Consider the following 19,404-nt stretch of genomic DNA (forward strand, 5'->3'; position numbering starts at 1 on the left):
TTTATTTATTTATTTGAGAGAGAGAGATAGTGAGAGGGAGAATGACCAGGCAGGAGAGGGAGAAGCCGGATCCCTGTGACCAAGGAGCCCAACAGAGGGCTCAATCTCAGGACCCTGGGATCATGACCTGAGCCAAAGGCAGATGCTTAACTGACTGAGCCACCCAGGCATCCCTGTATTTTTATATTTTACATATATGTTACACACAAAATATGAACGTAATTTACATATACATATATATTAGTACAGAGATGTTTGACAACTAAAATATCCAAGAGTGAAAAAGCCTTTTGACACTATAATGGCGGTATGAGAGACAACAGGCCTGGTAATCTGGATGGGGACTAGGCCTTCTCAAATAACACTGCATATGAAACCATCTATGCCAAAGACCTGGCCTAGCGAGCAATGCAGCTTTCAAGCATTAATGGGCAAGGCAAGAATCAAGGACAAACACACAGGGGACTTTTCTGAAGGTCAAAAAAGCAACAATAAATACCATGCCCAGAAAAGCTTTTAAATCTGACCTTTCCCTCTGCTGAAGCCATTCGCCTTCTAGCATCTTCAATCTAATAGACTGAAGTAGGCTGAAATGGCTCTTAGGAGAGAACTGGGCTAGTCTTTTCCTTAATGCTGCCTCTCCACCACTACTCTAGCAGCATTACGGGTAATTACATCATTACACCATAATGGAACACACGCGGTGCAAGTGAAACAGCCCAGCAGCTCCCCAGTTGAGGAGAGGAGAAAGGGCTCCCACTTCACTGTTTAATTCTATTAACCCTTCAGGTTCTGGCTTATTCTCAAAGGTAAACCACCCTCAGGACATTTCACAATCTTAGAGCACAGACCATGAAAGCGGAGCACAGCTGAAGACCAGGAGTAAAGCTAAATTCATGAGTGTGATGAAAACCTTCCACTAGAATGGGAATTAGGATACCTGGGTACAGCTCTGACTTTGCTATGAACACCTTATATGGCCTTGGGGAAAGCGTTTGCATCTTTTAGGTTTCAGTTTCTCCTCTGTAAAGAATAGCAAATCTCCCAGAGGATCCTCAGATGTCCCTGCAGGCAAATTTAAGACTGGACTACCCGATCATGAAAGTTCCTCCAGCTCTAAAAAGACTTATTATGAATGGGGGAGACAGGAGTGGAGTAAAATTTGGAAGGCCAATTCTATTTGGTCTTCAAGCAATTAATCAGGTGAGGATTTCTTCCTCTACTCTGACCCATGTATCAGTGTCACATCATCTTCATCAACATCCATAGCAACTTTTCAAAAGACCAAGCTCAGAACTCATTAAGAAATCACAGAAAGTCTTCCCAAAGAGAGAAAGGACACAAGACACGGTAAGTTGAGACAGAAGCAAGGCAACTGAGGTTGCCTTCAGTTGTCACAGACTCCTTCTCTGACCCTGAAGCAGTCACTTTACTTTGGCCAACTCATCTTCAAGACACAGTGGCGGAGAGAGGGATCAGAATTAGACCATTCCAGTTCATGCAGTCTATGATTTTGATATATCCGTACAAGTTTCAAATGCTACTACTGGATATTGGGGCATGCAGGGGTGGGTGGAGGTTGGCACAAATAGCATGTTAAGAATGCCAATGCTATAAGAAAAAGATGAGTTTTCTTATGATATTCTAAAAGTTTTCTCACAAATAAGGAAAAAAATTACCTACCAGAACTCACGGGAAGAATTAAAACATATAAAACTATGTAGTAATCCATTGCATATCTCAGAATCTTCCCTTTTCTAGTGTCCAAAAGAAAGAATGTAAAAAAATGTGTTCTCTGTGCACTTTTTTTCTGGTTTTCATATAGAAGGTATGAGGCTTTGGTTTCCAGGAATAAGGCAGTCTAGGTAATTTAGATGAACCCTCCCAAAGAAAACAATTTAAAAAGCTAAATAAAATATTCCTAAAAAGTAATTTTTGAAGTGCATTATGCTGAGCTTTCAAGAAAGTAAGGAATCTGCACAAAACAAAATAAAATGAAATGAAAGTAGGTGGGAATAAGCCAAGTGTTCACAACAATGAAAGCATAAAGAAAATATGATTCATACATACAGTGGATTATTCAGTCATATTAAGAAAGGCAGTTCTGGTACATGCTACAACATGGATGAACTTTGAAGACATTATACTAAGTGACATAAGCCAGACATAAAAGGGCAAATTCTCTATGATTCCACTTATATGGAGTACCTAGTATAGTCAAAATCGTGGAGACCAAAAGTAGAATGGTGGTTTCCAGGGGATGGAATAGGGGACAATGGGAAGTTATTGTGTAACGGGTATAGAATTTCAGGTTGAGTCGAAAAAGTTCTGAAGATGGTTGGTGGTGATGGTTACACAACAATGTGAATGTACATACTGTCACTGAATTGCACACTTCAAGTTTAAATGGTAAATTTTATCTTATGTGTATTTTATCACAATAAAAGGGAATTACATGAAAGCAGAAATCTTGGAAAGAGAATATTAAGCCAGTCTTTTCCCTTTGGCTATGTAACAAACATTGGTGACCACTGCAATGACTGCTTGGGTGTGGTTAAAGAAGGTAAAGCCAGGAACCTACAATCTTATATGAAGCTCCTTATAAACTTGGGGTACCAATGGACTATACTTTCAGTGCAGAGATGAACCACAAATAAACTGCAGCACTGAAAGGGACCACAAAGAAACTGTCCTCTTTTAATCAGTAGAAAAGGAAAAATGTCTCTCCTTAAAATCTCTAACTAAAAGCTGGTTTGTGACCAAATCCATGCAACCTCAAGCCAAGATCTAAAAGTAGTCCAGTTAGTAATGTCTTCAGGCTATTGGCAGAAGTAACTCCTCATCCCTGCTGGTGGAATAAAAACTTAACTGAGGTCTCTTATAATTTCTACAGGTAAAGTTCTAAAAACCATTAGATGTTAAAAACAAAACAAAAAGAAACATACCCAGAAATAAGCCACATGAATGATAACCACGGAAAACAGCAAAATCAGATCCTCGGGGCACCTGGGTGGCTTTGTGGGTTAGAGCCTCTGTCTTGGCTCAGCTCATGATCCCAGAGTCCTGGGATCAAGCCCAGTGTCGGGCTCTCTGCTCAGCGGGGAGTCTGCTTCCTCCTCTCTCTCTGCCTGCCTCTCTGCCTACTTGTGATCTCTGTCTGTCAAATAAATAAATAAAATCTTTAAAAAAAAAATCAGATCCTCAAAGTCTTTAGATACTGGAATGTCTATGATTATTTTATTTTAAAAGGAGGCTTGAAAAAATTAGCAAGGAATAAGAGTATAAAAAAAGAACAAAGTGCATTTGAAAAGAAACTAAACAGAACTTCCAGAAATGAAATTATAATTAAGATGAAAAGTCAATGGACCAGGTTAAGCAGATTAGACACAGCTAAAAAAATAATTAGTGAATTGGAAGAGCAATCCAAAAAATTCCATAGAAGGTGACCAAGAAATAAAGATCTGAAAAATATGAGAGTTTAAGAGACATTGATGGTCTAGTAAGAGGATCTAAAATATATCTAATCTTTTAACTAAAGTTCAAGAATGAGATTAAAGAGGATGGAGGAAAGCATTATTCAAATAGCTAATGGCTGAGAATTTTTCCAGAATCATTGCTAGAATACCAAACTTCATATCCAGGAAGTTCAACAAATGTCAAGCAGGATAAAAAGAAATAAAACAACATATTGTAATGGAACTTAAGAACACTGAAGACAAATATGAAGAAATTAAAAGAGAAGCAGAGGGATCACCTATAAAAGAATAATGATTAGACTATCAGCTGACTTTTCAACAGCAAGATCTAGAAGACCATAGAATAATATTTTCAATATGCTAAGAAAAAAGAACTGTCAAGAGAATGAGAAGACAAGCCACAAACTGGGAGAAAATATTTGTGACACATCCATCTGATAAATATACAAAGGAACTCTTAAAAATAACCCACAACATATGGTCAATTAATCTTCAACAATGGAGGAAAGAATATGTAATGGGAAAAATATAGTCTTTTCAATAAATGGTGTTGAGAAAACTGGACAGCCAAATGCAAAAGAATGAAACCAGACCACTCTTACAGCATATACAAAAATAAATTCAAAATAGATTAAGGACCTAAATGCGAGACCTGAAACCATAAAAATCCTAGAGGAGAGCACGAACAATAATTTCTCTGACACTGGTCATAGCAATACCTTTTCCTGAGGGCCAGGAGTAAAACAAAAACAGAACTATAAACTATTAGGACTACATCAAAAAAGTTGCATGGCAAAGGAAAAAAAAAATATCCACACTGAGACACGTCAAGATCAAACTGTCAAAAGACAAAGAGAGATTCATTATACATAAAGGATCTTTAATATGATTAATAGTTGATTTGTAATCAGAAATCATGGAAGCCAGAAGGCAGTGAGACAGTATATTTAAAATACTAAAAAAAAAAAAAAAAAAAGACAAGGATTCAATATCTGGCAACAACCAACAAAACTAAAAATAAGCTACTGAATGAGAGAAGACACTTGCAAATGACATATCCAATAAAGGGTTAGTATCCAAAACATACAAAGAACTCATACAACTCAAGACCAAAAAGCCCCCAAGCAATCCAATTAAAAAATGGGCAGAAGATAGGAACAGACATTTCTCCAAAGAAGACTTCCAGATGTCCTATAACAGAAAGATGAAAAGATGTTCAACATCACTCATTATCAAGGGAATGCAAGTCAAAACTACAGTGAGATATCACTTCACATCTGTCAGAATGGCTAAAATAAAAAAACATACGGAACAAGTGTTGGGAACAATATGGAAAAAAAGGAACCCTGATGCGCTGTTAGTGGGAATGCAAACTGGTGTAGCTACTGTGGAAAACAGTATGGAGGTTCCTCAAAAAATTGAAACTAGAACTACTCTATGACCCAGTAAACCCACTACTGGTAGTTACCCAAAGAGTAAAAAAAGCACTAATTCAAAAGCATACATTCATCCCTATGTTTACTGCAGCATTATCTACAAAGGGCAAATTATGGAAGCAGCCCAAGTGTCTATCGACTGATGAAGAAATAAAGAAGGTGTGGCATACACACACACACACACACACACACACACACACACACAATGGAATGTTATTCAGCCTTTAAAAATAAAAGAGAGAGAGAGAATGAAATCCTGCCATTTGCAACAACATGGATGGAGGATATAATCTTAGGAGAAATAAATCAGTCAGAGAAAGACAAATACCATATGATTTCACTCATGTGGAATTTAAGAAAAAAATAAATGAGCAAAGAGGGAAAAAAAAAAAGACAGTGAGGTGAGCCAAGAAGCAGACACTTATCTATAGAAAAAACTGGCGATTACCCAAAAGGAGGTTGGTGGTGGGGGGAATGGGTGAAATAAGTGACGGGGTTTAAAGAGTACACTTATGATGATGAGTACTGAGGAATGTATAGAACTGCTGAATCATGACATTGTACACCTGAAATTAATGTAGCACTGTATGTTAACTATACTGAATTAAAATAAAAAACTTAATAAAATAAAAATAAGAAAACCCCTCAACAATAAGGGAACAAATACCCTGACTTAAAAAATGGGCCAAAGACCTTAACATATACCTCACTAAAGAAGATATACAATGGCAAATAAGCACATAACAAGTTGCTCCACAGGTCATCAGGGAAATGCAAATTAAAACAAGATAACACTATACACCTACAACAATGGCCAAAATCCAGAACACTGACAATACCAAATGCTGGTGAGGTGGTGCCAACAGGAATTCTCATTCACTGATGGTGGGAATGCAGAAGGTACATGGTACCATTGACCATGGGAGGCAAAATGGTAAGCTACTTTGGAAAACAGTATAGTGGCTCCTTATGAAATTAAACATACTTTTGATATATAATCCAGTTCTCATGCTCCTTGGAATTTACCCAAAGGAGGTGAAAACTTATGTCCACATAAAAATTTACACATTGATATTTATAGGAGATTTATTCATTACTGCCAAAACCTGGAAGCAACAAAGATGTCCTTCAGTAGGTGAATGGATAAATAAACTATGCTACATCCAGACAGTGAAATATTACTCAGCACTTAAAAGACTGAGCTATTCCCAACACTAGAAGAAACAATAATATGTGGAATGATAGACGTGTTAGCTAATGCTAATATGGCAATCATATTACAAATAAACATATCAAATCACTATGTTGTATATCTTAAAGGTATATAATATTGTTAGGTCAAATACAACTCAATAAAAGAATAAAATGACCATCAGACCATGAAAAGACATAGAGTGATCTGAAATGCATATTAGTAAGTGAAAGAAGCCTATCTGAAAAGGCTACATACTGTGTTATTTCAACTGTATGACATTCTGGAAAAAACAAAACTATGGAGAAAATAAAGAGATCAATGATGGCCAGAGGTGGAGAAGAGATGAACAGATGAGGCACAGAGAATTTTCAGGGCAGTGAAAATACTGTTTTATTTCATAATGATGGATAAATGTCATTATACACATGTTCAAGCCCACAGAATGTACAACACCAAGAGTGGGTACATAATATACATTATGTGCTTTGCATAATGATGATATGTCAATGCAGGTTCAGCAATTTTAACAAATGAACCATTTTGGTGGGGGATGAGGATAATGGGGGAGTATATGCATGGGTAGGGGTAGGGGAATATGGCATATGGGAAGTCTCTATACCTTCCTCTCAATTTTGTTGTGTATCCCAAACTGCTCTAAATATTTACTGTCAATGCAGAAGTCTATAGCTAATGAAATTCTTTCAACAATGAAAGGAAAACAAAACCATTTTCAGAGAAAACAAAGAGAATGCCACATAAGGACTGTCACTAAAGGCAATCCTAAAGGATGTACCTGAGGAAGAAGGAAATCGATCCCATATGGAATGTCTGAACTAAAAGGAAACCAAAATGAGCAAAGATGTTGATAAATATGTGGGAAATCTCCACATTGCCAGTGTGAAACAGGAATATTACTTAATTTGTGTGGTTACAAAGAAACAAGATAGAATGAAAATATTAGACAATAACACAAGAGAAGTGATGGGAGTCTACAAATTCTTATATAATTCAGAAGGAGGGTGTTGAATTGTGGCTCCTCCAAAACCTTTGTTCACATTCTAATCCTTTGAACCTGTGAATATTATCTTTACAGCAAAAGATATGACTAAGTTAAAGATCTTGAGAGGAGGCATGTATCCTGAATAACTGAAATAATATGTATTCTTTTGAAGGAGAGATAGAGGGAGAACAGACACACAAAGGAGAAGATACAGAAGAGAAGGAGACAATGCGATCATGGAGGCATTGATTGGAATGATACAGCTATAAGCCGAGAAGCATCTGGAGCAACTAGAAGCTGGGAGAGGCACAGAAAAGATTGTTTCCAGAGCCCACAGCCCTGTGACACCTTGTTTTGAACTGGCCTCCAGAACTGTGAGAGATTAAATTTCTGTTGTCTGAAACCAACAGATTTGTAGTAATTTTACACAGTAACCACAGGAAACTAATACAGAAAGAAGATGACTTTAGGCCAAATTAAAATGTATATGCTAATAAAAGAGCTCAATTCTCCCTAAAGTGGATTTATAAATTTAATATCAACCTTTTTTTTTTCCCCCAATAGAAAAGGTAGTTGTAAGGTTCACACAGAAAAATAAGAATAGCAATAAGGGGAGACTTAGGCAATTATATGAGAAAAACACACTGTAAAACCTTGTTAGTTAAAACCAAGTGTGTTGCCATAGCTATAGACAGATAAACTACTGGAATTTAATATATTTTAAGTCCACAAGTGGGTCCTAATGCATAAAATACTTGGGTTATGATAGAAGTGGCATCTCAAATTGTGGGGAAAAGATCTGAGATGGCATTTGAGTTTTAAATGACACTGTGACAAAGCTGAATCTGTCTAAGTATAGATCAGAATAAATTTCAAACAGCAGAAATTTAACCATAATATAAAATGAAACCATAAAAGTAATAGAATAAAGCATAGTACAATTTCTTTTATAACTTCTGAGTGGGAAACTCTATTACATGTTGTCTAGAAGACATAAAATAGAAAAATTATTAGAGTGGCTACACCAAGATGAACAAGTCCTGTATGGCAACATGAATAAGCACACCAGTGTGCATGCACACACAAACACACATGTGCTCACACACATACACATGCACACAAAGCAAGGAAAGCAAGAAAACAAATGATACACTGGGTTGGAAGTTATAAATATTGTGCTAAAAATTGCAATTTCTATTATAAAAGGCTAATCTCTTAAAGAGTTCCTATAAATCAGCAAGACTAACAACCCTGTGAAAAAATAAGCAAAGCATATGAACAGATTGTTTACAAAAAAAGAAATACAAATTAGAACTACACTAAAATACTATTTTCATTGGACTGGCAAAAATCCAGAAGTTTGATAACTATGTGGGCAAGACTGTGGGAAAACAGACACTTTCATACACTGCGGGTAGGAGGAGAAATAATTACAAACCCTCTGGAGGATAGTGAGGCAAAATTACATATAATATATTAAAATTATAATAGTACTTATCCTTTAACCAAGCAATTTCTTTTTACAAATTTACCTAGTACATTTTGCAGATCTATTTAATACATTTTGCAGATCTGTTTAAGAGAATAAGATGGAAAACAACATAAATGCCCATCAACAAAGACATTCTGTTATGGTTCCATTTACTGAGGGAATACCAGTAGGCTGTTAAAAAAAAAAAAAAAAAAAAGGAAAGGAAAGTCTTCATGTACCAATATGGAAAGAGTATCAAGATAAATTATTAACTCAAAAAAGCTAAACTAAACCACTATCCTGCTACGAACCACAGCTCCCAGCAAGCGCGTCTCATTGCTCGCGGCCCCTGATCCGTTTCCCCCACGCCTGAGCCCCGTTTCTCCTCCTGCCCGAAGCCCTCCCACTGCGCCCGCCGGCCTCACCAGAGCCTTGAAGGCTTGGTGCACATCACAGCACCAAGATGGTCCCTCTCGAAAATGGGATTCTGTTTTGTTGAATGTTAGGATTCAGAAGAAGAGTATTTTTCCCAGATACAGAGTGTTTGCATCAACTCGCTCTCTCGGTGCAGATTTCTTTTTTAAAAGAGCTCTAAGTTTGCCGTTGAAATTCTCTCTACCAGTGATTCCTAAACTGGTTATTCTCCTTACAGTAGCATGTTCCCGACGACTGTTGGGGTTTTTCTTAAGTGTCAATAATACTTCAATTTCCTTGGAGTCTAGCGTTAGGTTAGTAGAAGGAACCGGCAGTCTGGAGTGATTTGGTTGGTACCGATTTCTTTGTTGTGTCAGTTTTGTGTGCTGGTTTCAAAATCCAACAACTTGAAACTCTTCTACATGTCAAAATATTTGTATATTTTAAAATAAAATAAAGCTGATAGTTCACAAAAAAAGAAAAGATAGTTGTACCTCATGTTGCCATTTGTAAATAAAGAGAATACATATTGTAACCATATTTATAATCTATGTTGAAATATGGAGGCCAACACATACATATACGTATACATACACACACACACACACACACACACACACACACACACACACGGACACAGATTGGAATTGAGCAGATGGGGCAGAAAGCTATAAATTATACTCTTCATAGTATACTCTTCAAATATTTTTTTTTTAAAGATTTTATTTATTTATTTGACAGAGAGAGAGAGATCACAAGTAGGCAGAGAGGCAGGCAGAGAGAGAGGAGGAAGCAGGCTCCCTGACGAGCAGAGAGCCCGATGCGGGGCTCGATCTCAGGACCCTGAGATCATGACCTGAGCCGAAGGCAGCGGCTTAATCCACTGAGCCACCCAGGCGCCCCTACTCTTCAAATATTTGATATTAAAACCATGTGAATGTATTCTCTATTACACATTTAAAAATTTTAGTGGGGCAACTGGGTGGCTCAGTTGGTTAAGTGTCTACCTTAAGCTAAGGTCAGGATCCCAGGGTCCTGGGATTGAGGCTGCATCAGACTCCCTACTCAATGTGGAGTCTGCTTCTCCCTCTCCCTCTGTCCCTCCCTCCACTCATGAGCATGCCCTAATAAATGAATAAAATCTTTAAAAAAAATTTTAGTAAGTAGAGGCACCTGGGTGGCTCAGTAGGTTAAGCATCTGCTCTCGGCTCAGGTCATGATTTCAGCATCCTAGGATACAGCCCTGCCTCAGGCTCCCTGCTTAGTGGGAAGCCTGCTTCTCCCACTCCTTCCCCTGCTTTTGCATGCACATATGTGCATGAACTCTCTCTCAAAAAAATAAAACCCTTTTTAAAGAAGACAAAAAAATTAGTAAGCACGCATAATAGAATATCTGTTAACTAAGTAAACAGAGTATAACTTCCAAATTAGTAGAGGAGGAAAAATAAAATGAGAAAAAGTAAAATACCCAATCCAAAAGGCAAAAACACACAGAAGAAAAACACAATGTGAAAAAAAATCTAAATAGTTCCATAATTACAATAAATGTAAATCAATTAAATTCAATTAAAAGACAAAGCTTGTCTCACTGTAATAATATTAACATCAATTACCTAAACTCCTCAGGTAAAAGACAAAGACTGTCAGGTTAAACAAAAACACAATCTAGCTACATACCATTCTTAAAATATGTATCTAAAATATAAGAACACAGATAGGTTGAAGGCTAAAGGATGGACAAAATTACATGAGGCACATATACTACTCAAAAGTATGGTGCTATAGCTGTATGAGTTGTATGACATATTAAGGCAAAGGGGTCACTTTACAAACACAGGAGGTTCAAGGGTCAGAAGATAAATAATTCTAAAATATAGCCTCAAAATATATAAAGCAAGAATTGCTATCATTGCAAAAATTATTATCACAGACAAATCCATTATCAAAATGGGAGATTTTAAACAACCTTCTACTGTAACGGTAATTGTACAAAAAGGGTGAGGCTCCTTTTGCCTCCTCAAATTAATGTTCTTTGGAACTGTTAGATCACCATATTGGAAAGAAGGTTTCTCACTTACTTCCTGAGAAAATAAATCAGAATGGAGAAACATGCTTCCTGTCTGGTTTTGGTGACCAGTATACAAATGCAGAAATGGGAAGTTATACATTATCTGCACAGCGACCATTCTAGCCAGACACTAATACTAATGGCTTGGTCAGCAGCTCTATGTGCTTATGCTTCAATTTCTTAATCTCCGAGCTCCTCAAGGGAAAATGTTCTTTTACATATATTTATATCTATCTCAGTACCTACCACATGCCCAATATATAAGTGCTCGGTGTTTTATTGAATCATCTATCACACATCCCCTTTAAAAATATTATTCATTCCAACATTTATGAAGCACCTATTGTATACCAGGCAATATGTTAAGTGCTGGTAATACGCAGATTAATAAAACAGTGTCTGTCGTCCAGTAAAAGAGAAACAAATATATATTTTAAAAAGGTATAAATAGAGGTTTGAAAGGAGACCTCCTTCCTGACAAAGTACCTGGAGACTGAGGGAAAATTTTCAGACATTTAACATGTATTTCTAAATAGTTCACTGTATTTAAAAATCAGGCAGGTGATAAAGAAGGGACATTTGAGTTAACTCCTGCCAAGCAGATGTGGGGGTGAAGTCAGGCAGAGGATATTAAGGGCAGGAAGAAAAAAGAATATGAAATTCAGGAGAAAAGGTGATTTGCTCAAAAGTCAAACAGTTTGGGGAAAGACCAGAACTCACACTCCTAGTGTCTTTTCACACGGCTTCTCGACACTCCTTACCCCAGGACCAATATAGATACCTGCCTAGATCGATGGCTTGTGACCACATTCCAACAAGAAATTCTTTTAAAATCACAGTACAGTACTCATAAATTTAAATATTTCATTAGATGGGGGCACCTAGTTGCCTCAGTCAGTTAAGCATCTGACTTCTGGTTTCAGCTCAGGTCAAGATCTCACAATCAAGGGATCAAGCCCTTGGGATTCTCTCTCCTTTCCCTCTGCCCCTCCCCACCTGCTCACGTCCTTGCTTGCTCTATCTGTCTCAGAAAGAAAAAAAGTTAGTTTAAAAATTTTTCATTATATGTCTTTACTGGCTACAATGTGTGTTACTCTCTATTTCATTAAAAAAAAAATGCTGGTCACAACTCGCTACTGCTGACTTCACACCTAGCAATAACTCTCAACCCCATTTTGTAAAATGTTTAATGCTTGGGATGGTTTATTATGTGCTTCTCTCGGTTGCTTCTCTTAACTGGAATGCCACTTCTAGCTCTCCACTTGACAGCCCAAGAAAAGCCCCCCCAAGCACATTGCTGAGCAACTACTGTGTGCAGAGGAAACACTGTGTTAGCCTCAAGCTTGCTGTTTGTGGCTAAATTCCCCAAAAAGCATAAACCAAGAGGATTATAAAATTTTCCTGGGAAATTTGTCAAACCCTTTATATTTACTATGTGTCTACTCTGTCTATGAGAGAGATACAGAACAAGACGTGGATATGTGAATGCTGGAACAAACTTCCCAGGTGGTAGGGAGTTGATGATCTGAGGTCCCTTCCACTCCTACAAAACAAGTATTTGTGTAGGAAAGAAGGTTTAGCAAAGAAGTAGACAGAGACAAGAAAAATGAAACCTCAGATAAATACAGGGACTTGCCAAGGGCCAAAGCCACTGGTAAGGTAAAGATTAAAATATCTCATTCTAGTTTCAGTGCATTTCAGAAAGTTCTCACTAGGAAAACGAAGTCTATCAGTGTTCCTTCTCATTTGCACTGACCTTTTCTTTATCAGAAATTCTCCAAGGGGCCTTAGCTTACTAAGTGCTAATTAGATTTCCTCCACCTGCTCTGGGATTTAGCGGGTGGTGCTAATGCAGCGCCCTAGCAGCTAACAAAGCCACTGGCATTCCCGGTATGCAGGGGCTGGCCTCCAGTTCTTTAGTCAACAGCAATTAAAGGGCTCCTATCCAAAGCCCTAAGGAGGAAAACGGAGAAGGGAGGGGTATTCCTTGATCCAAAAAGTGGAGTACAGCCACTGATTGGAATTGATTGTTACTGAAGAGCTGGGTGGAAACAGGGAAAATCTGGGAGGTAGGAATGGAATCTGGGTGAGGCAAGCAAACTAATGAATACTCATCTCTCACCCCCCTAAGGAATGTTATTGTCATCCAGATCTAGGGGATAAAGCCTTGGATGGCAAAGAGCCCTCATCCAAAAATAAGTTATCAAGAAACATTTCCCTTTCTCTTGTTTCAAGACACAGGTCCAGACTGTTCCGCCAAGAATGACAAGTCTCCCACAGTTCTATCCTTCTATCTAGGCATCATAATTTAGGGAATGTTCAGCCACTAACCTGCAAAGTGCAGCCTGGATTCTCATTCTGGCCATGTGACTCTACACTAGTCAGTTTTTCTGGCTTTGATTTTCTCATTTGCAGCTCTCAGAGTTGATTTCAAGATCAAATGAGACAATACAGAAATGTTCTATAAAGTTGTGTAAAAGCTTTAATTCAACTCCTAATACCAATGCAACTAAATCCAAACATTTACTGAATTCCAAGAACAGTGTTTATACAGAGTTGGTGCACAAATGCTATAAATATTAGCTATTAGGATATACAAAAACAAACCAGTTAGAATTCTTACCCATGTGGAAATCACAGACTGATGACAGGAGACAAGATCTCCAGTAGAGGGTAAGTACTAAGAGTATACACAAAGTGAGGAAGGGAGAGCAATTTATCCTGCTACTAAAGAATAAGGGGTAGGGCTGTCCAAAACCTTCTTGATGGTGAACAGAATATAACTGGGGCTTAGGGTCTGGAAAAAACATAGCTGCAGAGGAAATTCAAGTAGGCCATTTCATGATCCCCCACTAGAACATATTCATTACCATCTCCCTGCATTTATTCACAACATTCTTTTTCATAAGAAATTTTAAAACTCTGTCAGTCATTCAAAGAATATTTAAGCATGTATTATGTGAATGTATTATTAAAGATACAAAACATTACAAGGCAGATCTCTGATTCCAATGAGTTTACTGTCCAACAAAGGAAATAAGTCATACATTAAAATTATAATGCTAAGCCATATACAATGCCTCAAGCGTAAAGGGGAGCATTATCCCTCTCTAGAAGAGCTGAAAGTCAGAAAATTCTGTCTCACTCCCCACCACCCCCTTCATAAAGTTAGACCCAGAGTCAAAATTCATTCTTTCCATCAAATAATGTTCTTTAACCTGCTATGGGCCAGGCAACATTCTGGTCATGAGGAAAAAGGATTGAACGAAACAGACAAAAATCCTGCCTCTACAGAGCGTATGTTCAAGAGACGTAAAGAGCCAAGTAGGTAGATACACGTGTGATCCTGTGGTGGGGGAGAGGAGAGAATACAGCAGATCAAAAACCACCCACTTCTAACTACTTGCTGTGCTGGAGAATTTTAGCCTTAGTGTTCCCAGATCTGGATGCTGGAAGTTTTATGTAAAATCTCTCAGCTTTTAATCATCTATAGTGATTAAAACTGTTTAAAATAGTCTGAATAGAATTCAGGCTAACGATACCAGTTTATGACCGCTGTCTTAGAACATGTACCATGATGTCTGGTTTGGAGAGACGGTCACTATATGTATGTCATAAACTAAGTGCTAGAGGACTCGAAGAGGACCAGTTCTAGCTAAGTAGATCTGAGCAAGCATCAAGGAGGTGAAGGCCTCTTTCAGAAAATACCCCAGAATATTCTTATTCTTAATTCTCTCATTGTTTATTTCTTACAGTTCTTATCGGCTACACTGACCTGTGGACACTTGCCTCAGTATTTCCTTGCTAAAAATGGCTGACCTCTTTCTTCAACCAGAAAGTCCACAAACAGCAACACTACCTAAATAGCTGCCTTGCTGGTCTGTCTGATCAAGCACAGATTAACACTGCTCATTAATATGATTAATTCCCATCTGCTCTATGATAGGCTTGCTATCTGGAGAGATATTCAGAAATGTTCTGCCACTCCAGATTCCCAAAGCAGGGACTTTATGCCTATTAATCTAGGCAAACAAAACAAAAAACCCCACAAAAAACAAACAAACAAACAAACCAAACATACCACCAATCCAAATCAACCAAAACAAAACAACAACAAAAAAACCCTCAGAAAACCAAAATAAAAACCTTAAAGATATATGGGAAAGAATGAACCCACTCCATCCTCCTTTTTTTCTTCACGTTTTTCAAAGGTAAGTTGAAAATGTCTATCAAAATTTAAATACACATGCTCTGACTCAGAAATTCTACTAGAACTTGATCCTATAGCTAAATCACATTTGTCCAGAAGTCACAGAAATATGGTGCTGGTGATTCAAAAAATCCAATTATGGTATCCTATACAGTTGCTGTCAAAACTTGAGGTTCATGAGAACTGCATGGAATGTTGTTTTTTTAAGGGTTATTTGCAGTGGGGTTTTGGTGAATATTTGCTTCTTTGAATTTTTCACCAGTTTTTGATTTATAAAGAACGTGTATTATTTTAACAAAAGTGATAATCGGGGCGCCTGGGTGGCTCAGTCAGTAAGTGACTACCTTCAGCTCAGGTCATGATCCCAGGGTCCTGGGACAGAGCTCCACATCAGGCTGCAGGCTCCCTGCTCAGTGGGGAGTCTGCTTCTCCCTCTTCCTCTGCTGGTGTGCTCTCCCTCTACCTCTCTCTCTCTCTGTGTCAAATAAATAAATAAAATACTTTATAAAAAACGGTGATAATCATTCCTTCAAAAAATAAAACAAGTGCAAATAATCTGTACATACTCATTTTGAGCTATCTCCATGGTTTATTTTATCTCATGGGTCATGGTGAACATTAATTGCAAGGACTTAAAGTCTGGCACATAAGCATTCAAATATTACCTACAATTATATTGTTAAATATACTGAAGAAAAACAAGGTACAGAACAGGGTAAACTAGACAAGGGTCTGAGATGGGAAAGACACTTATTTTTCATTCAAATATTACCCTGCTCAGGTTCCCTAGAAAACAGAGCCTATGGCAAAACTTACTAGCTTTATTCAGGTGTTAAAATGTCAGAGCAGAAAGGGAATAAAGATTAGCAAGGCGGAGTAGGAAGGAAAGGAAACACAAGACTGTGTATTGATAAACTGGCTCTAGTTTACCATAAAAACATAACCAACAGCAAGATCATTAAGAATTTTTCAGGACAGACCATAAAGGGGTGCCTGGGTGGCTTTGTTGGTTAAGCACCTGACTCTTAATTTTGGCTTGAAGACTGCTTAGGATTTGATCTCTCCCTCTAACCACACGCCCCCACCCCCATTCTCTCTTGAGCTCTCTTTCCTTTAAAAAAAAAAAAAAAAAAAAAAAAAATCGATGGACTGTACAGAACTTCATCTGAGAATAGTGTATGTAAAGAAATGGAAAGCGAAGGAGGAGAAAAGCAGAGAGTGAGCAGTTTACCTGCTGGCTCCTTCCCTTCCCTAGCTTCCAACTCTTTGGTCAGAGGTGTTAGCTACCCCTACCTCCAGGCTGTGTTACCCAGCCCCTCTGGATAGTCACTGGGGAAGAACACACTCTACCTTTGGATCTGGAAGTGGCAGGAGCAGCCAGAGCCCTTTTGGGTCTGGTCAGACGGAGCCTCGGTCTCTGAGCTCCTTGTGGCTCTCTCCACAGTGAGCACAGCAGAGACCATACCAGAGCGTAGCCCTCACTCACAGGAAGGCTGAGATGGCCAGTGGTGTTAGCAAGTATGGCAAAAGCAGCAGCCCCTATGACTCACCATTTTGCAAGCCAGCGAGGGCCTGAGGGGCAAGCAGAACCAAGGGAATCTAGGTAGATGTACTGAGTCCCATCCAACACATAAGCTTATGTACAGAGTGGAACTTTCACCAGCATGTATGTATTATTTTTTGAAACATCACAAAAAATGTGCTTAGTCTATACTCGGTGGCCTAATGAAAATGTCAGGGACTTGGAGCCAGGGTGTTCTGAGTCTGAGATGCCTACCCACCTACTGCTTACTGGGAAACTCTGGGTGGGCTGCTCATCCATGTAACTGGGATACTCCAGGGCTACATGAAGATTAAATGAGCCCAGGTGGCTGTGCCTGTTAGATCAGAGAGGCTGATTCTTCTCCCCTCATTTGATGCCCTCCATGTTCCACCAGGAGACTTGAGATGACACTAATCTAATTCTGCCCGGCATAATTTATACTATGATCACTCACTGGGAGCTCCTTGAGGAGAGGGTTATTGATTCTTTCATGTCCCCCTGCTGGTGCTTAGCATGGTTCCTGTTCATAGCTGAGCCTGAGCACACATTTGTTGAATGAACTCCAAACACCAATTCTTCAGGGAAATCCCTTTTCATATGACTATTAGTAAAGTCACTTGAGGGACCCATGAGGTTCCCTTAACATAGTCCAACAACTGTTCCAGCCAGAAAGGTAGAGGGGCGAGAAAAAGCAAAGGCAGATTTGCCTTCCAATCCCAGTTCCATCACTTACTACATGATCACACTTAGGCAAGTGATCCCTCTAAAACTTCAGTTCCTTTAGACATAAAATGGGGCTCCCACTACCTTTTGCAGGATATTGTAAGGACTCAAGTAGTAAATGATGACTGGCATTGTGTTAGTCTACACCACAGAACATTCTCATGCCCTCACAACATGCTTAACCCTGACCAAGGTTGCTTAATTCCACAGCTCCTATGATTTGAAAGGTCTCATCCTTTTCCGGATTGCTAGGGTACTTTTTGGCTAGAGGGACACCATACAAACCATGTGAGGGACATATAAATGACAGTTTCCTTCCACCAGTATAGAAGCTTCTCTTACTCATTTGAGGGACACACACTTCCTGGTAGGTTCCAAAGGAGGACACTTGAACCTTGAGAGCAGTGTCCTTTGACATGTTGCCTCTTTCTTTTCTGATAACTTACAGCCAGAGAGAATCAATGGCCTATTTGTCACCTCAGGAAAAAGAAACTACTTTGAAACATTACTGGGAAATCTGTCAAAAACACAGATTTCCTTCAGTGTTAGTACTGTTGTTAAACATTACATAGACAGCAGAGAGAGGACAGATTCAATAGTACTTCCCTCTGTGTTTGGGACCTTCTGGGACAAGCTGACTTTTGGAACACTACCATTATGTCTACATGCTAGGTAGCAACATGAAGGGAAAAGAGCTTTACCAGCTGATTAAGGATGAAAGTCCCCAGTGGCAAAGACAGAAGCAGGTCTCCAGAGATTCCATAGATCCATTACACCAACCAGGATTCAAATCTCTGAACTTCTTTTATGTGACAGAAAAACCCTTGCGTGGTTAAGTCACTAGAGCTAAGTTTCTATTGCTAGCAATCAAACACCATTCTAACTTGCTGATCGGTGGTCCACCACGGCAATCCACATGTAGGATTACACCTACAGTTACAGGTGATTTGGGCAACTCTCTGGCAGATGTCCCAGGCTGTAATAGAATGGCTTTTTTTTTTTTTTTTTTTTTTGGGTGGTGGTGGTGGTAGGATCAAAAAAGTAATATTTGGTGTGAGTGAAAGGCATCTGGTTTTTTTTCCCTCTTCACTCAACACACTTTTACGGAATGCCAGCTATCTGCCAGGCTCTGTACAACATACTGCTCTTTGAAAGTTTACAAAATGCTTTCACATCGGCTTCTCTCTTTCAGTTCTTAGAATCCTGCCTTTGCTTTAGACCTGCCAGGCATACCCAACGGAGATGGTGAGAGATTAAGGGCTTCTGTGGCCCTGAAACGGAAGTGGATTGGACCTGCAACCACAAATGCAATAAATAAGAGAGATATCCAAGTCTTAGTTGATCCTACGGTAAAAAGGAACAGTATTTCAAGTAAATTCAATCAGTCCCTTAAGATTCAACAGCAGAGGGGCACCTGGGTGGCTCAGTCAGGTAAGTATCTGCCTCCGGCTCAGGTAATGATCTTGGGGTCCTGGGATGAGCCCCACATGGGGCTCTCTGCTCAACAGGGAGCCTGCTTCTCCCTCTTTCTGCCACTCCCCCTGCTTATGCTCTTTTTCTCTGTCAAATAAACAGTTTTCTTTTTAAAAAGATTTAATAGCAAATACATAAGGCTTGTGTTATTCCCTAGTCTTACTCTAAAACATTTCAGGAAAAACTCTTAAAAAGAATGTAAGGATTCCTCATTTGTCAGTCACCTGCCTAAAGAGAAAAACTATTAAGCAGAGAAAGGGACAAAAAGCCATCTAAAGGGGAGAGACAGGATATGCGTAACCTGAATAAACCCCAGCAATCCAGGTGCCTTAGTATTCTTAGTATTCTGGGCAGAATGGTATTTCAAGCCATCATCCCAGCAATCCAAGGTGAAA

At 38.8% G+C, this 19,404-nt stretch overlaps 1 protein-coding gene across 1 annotated transcript in view; it reads right to left on the reverse strand.

Moving 5' to 3' along the window:
• GAB2 (GRB2 associated binding protein 2) overlaps positions 1-19,404 on the reverse strand; it is a 191,843-nt gene that overhangs the window by 128,941 nt on the left and 43,498 nt on the right. The gene's annotated exons all lie outside the window — the stretch shown is intronic.

Source organism: Meles meles, chromosome 8 (genome assembly GCF_922984935.1).
Source record: "Meles meles chromosome 8, mMelMel3.1 paternal haplotype, whole genome shotgun sequence".
NCBI lineage: Eukaryota > Metazoa > Chordata > Mammalia > Carnivora > Mustelidae > Meles > Meles meles.